Genomic DNA, 3,825 nt, shown 5'->3' on the forward strand with positions numbered 1-3,825 from the left:
CATCCTGGGCCCTTATGACGCTTAAATGTTGCCATTGTCGGCCTCAACGACGTTAAAAATTCCATGCACGGCCTTGAAGATGTTAAAAGTTAGCCGTCTTCGGACTTAAAGATGGTCAAAATTTAGCCATTCTCGTCCTCTAAGACCTTTAAATTGAGTCATGCTCGGCATCGAAGATGTTTAAAATTAGCCATCCTCGGCCTCTCATACATTTAACATTACACCGTGCTCTTCCTTGAAGCTGGTGAAATGTAGCCCTGTCCGGACTCAAAGATGGTTAAAATTTTGCCATCGTTGGCCCCCGATACCTTTCAATTGAGCCTTGCTCGGCCTCGAAGTGCACAAAATCTTGGCAATGCTTGGCCTTGGTAAACTGTAGCATTGTCCAACCTCGGAGATATTGAAAATTTAGCAGCGCTCGGCCTCAAAGACGTTGAAAAGTTAGCCATGCTGGGCCTCGAAGATGGTGAAACATTAGCCCATGCTTGGGTTCGAAGACATTTAAAGTGTAGGCATCCTCAGACTCGAAAATCGTTAAAAGTTAGCCATCCTTTGCCCTTGAGAAATTTAAATGTAACAATGCTCGGCCTCTAAGACGTTTCAAATTTAGCCCTGCTTGGCGTCGAAGATGGTTAAAATTTAGCCATCCTGGGCCTCTAAGATGTTTACTATTGAGGAATGCTCCGCCTCTAAGATGTTTAAAATTTTGCCATGCTCAGCCTCTTAGACGTTTAAAATTTAGCCATGCTAAGCCTGGAAGATGTACAAAATCTCACCATGCTCAGCCTCCAAGAGGTTTAAAATGTAGCCATGCTAGGCCTCCAAGACATTTAACATTTCTACAGGCACGGCCTTGAACATGGTAAAATTTAGCCGTGTTCGGACTCAAAGATGGTCAAAATTTAGGCATCCTTGGCGCCTAGCACCTTTAGATTTAGCCATGCTCGGCCTCTTAGATGTTTAAGATTTAGTCATGCTTGGCCTCGAAGATGATTCAAATTTAGACACGCTCGAATCCAACCTGCTGAAAATGTAGCCATTCGCGGCCTCGATGATGTTTACAATTCTCCATGCTTGGCCTTCGAGATAGTTTACATTCAGTCATGCTCGGCTTCTGAGACGTGTAAAATTTAGCGATTCTCAGCCTCAAAGTTGGTTACAATTTAGCCATCCTCGGCCCTAATAAAGTTTACGTTTTTCCTCAGTCGGCCACTGAGACGTTTAAAATTTGGCCATCGTTGGCCTCAATGAGGGTTGATATTTAGCCTTGCTCGGCCTCCAAGACGTTTATAATGTCAGCATGCTCGGCCTTGACGATGGTAAAGTTAGCAATGTCGAACCTCGAATTTGTTAAAACTTTAGCCGTGTTCGTCCTCGAACGTGTTGAAAATTTAGCCATGCTCGGCACCAAGGATGTTTAAAATTTAGCCATGCTCGGCCTCTAAGATGTTTAAAATTTAGCCGTGCTCGGCCACGATGCTTTAGCCAAACTCGGCCTCAAAGACATTGAAATTTTCGCCATGCTTTGCCTTGGAGATGGTAAAATCTAGCAATGCCCAACCTCCAGGTGTTGAAAATTTAGCCATACTCGGCCTCGAACATGTCGACGACAACTTAATCATTCTTTGCCTCAGCCTCGAAGACGGTTAAAATTTAGCCATGCTCAGCCTCTAAGACGTTTACAATTCTCCATGTTCGGCCTTGGAGATGGTTAAAATTTAGCCGCACTCGGACCCAGAGACATTTAAAATTTAGCCATGCTCGGCCTCTAAGATGTTAAAATTTAGCCGTGTTCGGACTCAAAGATGATCAAAATTCAGCCATCGTTGGCCCCAAAGACGTTTAAATTTAGCCATGCTTGGCCTCTAAGATGTTTAAAAATTAACCATGCCTGGCCTCTGGGTCATTTAAAATTTAGCCATCCACTGCCTTTAAGGCGTTTAAATGTAGCACCGCTCGGCCTCAAAGATGTTGAAAATTTAGCCATGTTCGGCTTCCAAGATGTTTAAAATCTCGCCATGCCTGGCATTGAAGATGGTAAAATGTAGCAATGTCCAACCTCGAAGTTTTTGAAAATTTAGTCACACTCGAACACGTTCAACATTAAGCCATTCTCGGCCTCGAAGACAAAGAAAATTTAGCCAGACCCGGCATCTGGGACATTAACAATTTAACCATTCTCGGCGTCTAAACGATTTCAAACTTCGCTAACTTGAAGATGGTAAAATCTGGCAATACCCAACCTCGACGATATTGTAAATTTAGACATGCTCGGCCTCTAAAAAGTTTAAAATTCTCCATGCTCGGCCTCTAAGATGTTAAAATTTAGCCGTGTTCGGACTCAAAGATCGTCAAAATTCAGCCATCGTTGGCCCCAAAGACGTTTAAATTTAGCCATGCTCTGCCTCTAAGACGTTTAAAAATTAACCATGCCTGGCCTCTGGGACATTTAAAATTTAGCCATCCACTGCCTTTAAGGCGTTTAAATTTAGCTCCGTTCGGCCTCTAAGATGTTGAAAAGTTAGACATCCTAGGCCTCTAAGATGTTTCATATTTAGCCATGCCCAGCCCAGTAGAAGTTTAAAATTTAGCCGGGTTCGGACTCAAAGATGGTCAAAATTTAGCCACCGTTGACAGCATTGCGCCATGCTTGGCCTTGATGATGGTTAAAATATAGACATGTTTGGCCTCGAAGATGTTTAAAAATTAACGATCCTCGGCCTCGAAGAGGGATAAGATTTACCCAACCTCGGCCTCTAAGATGTTTAAAAATTAGCATGTTCGGACAAGTAGAAGTTTAGCCGTGGTCGGGCTCAAAGACGATCAAAATTTAGACCTCCAGGGCCCCAAGATGTTTAAATTTATCAATGCTCGGCCTCTAAGATGATTCAAATCTAGCCTTGCCCGGCTTCTAAGATGTTTAAAATTTCGCCGTGCTGGGCCTTGAATATGGTAACATTTAGCAATGCGCAACCTCGAAGATGTTCAAAATTTCGACATGCTTAACCAAGAAGATGTTTAAAATTTAACCATGTTTAAATTTGTTTCATTCTCGACCAAGAATATGTTTAAAATGTAGCCATCCTCCACCTCGTAGACATTCAAATTTTAGCCATCCTCGGCCTCTGATATGTTTAAAATTTCGGCATGTTTGGCCTTGAAGATGGTAACATTTACCCATTCACAACATCGAAAATGTTAAAAATTTTGCCAACCTCAGCTTCGAAGATTTTAAAAATTGGCCATGCTCAGCCTTAGAGGTGTTTAAAATTTAGGCACGCTCGGCCTCAGAGATGTTTAAAATTGAACCATGTTTCGCCTCGAAGATATTTAAAACTTTGACACGCTCAATTTCATAGCTGATCAAAATTAACCATCCTCGTTCTCGAAGACGGTTAAAACTTTTGGAGGCCGAGCATGCCTAAATTTTCAACAACTTCGAGGTTGTGCATTGCTAAATTTTACCATCTACAAGCCCAAGCATGGCGAAATTTGAAACGCATGAGAGGCCAAGGATGGCTAAATTTTATATGTCCCAGAGGCCATGCATGGCTCAATTATCAGTGTCTTCGAGGCGGAAGGTGGCTAAATCTTCAACAGCTTCGAGGCCGAGCATGACTAAATTTTAAACATCTTGGAGGCTGAGCATTGGTAAATTTAAACGTCTTAGGGGCCGAGGACATCGCTGCGGCGGAGCATGACTAAATTTTAAACATCTTAGAGGCCAAGCACAGCAAAATTTTTAACAACTTCCAGTTCGGACATTGCTAACTTTTACCATCTTTAAGGCCAAGCATTGTTAAATTTTAAACGCAGTAGAGGCCG

Source organism: Scyliorhinus canicula, unplaced genomic scaffold (genome assembly GCF_902713615.1).
Source record: "Scyliorhinus canicula unplaced genomic scaffold, sScyCan1.1, whole genome shotgun sequence".
NCBI classification, from domain to species: domain Eukaryota; kingdom Metazoa; phylum Chordata; class Chondrichthyes; order Carcharhiniformes; family Scyliorhinidae; genus Scyliorhinus; species Scyliorhinus canicula.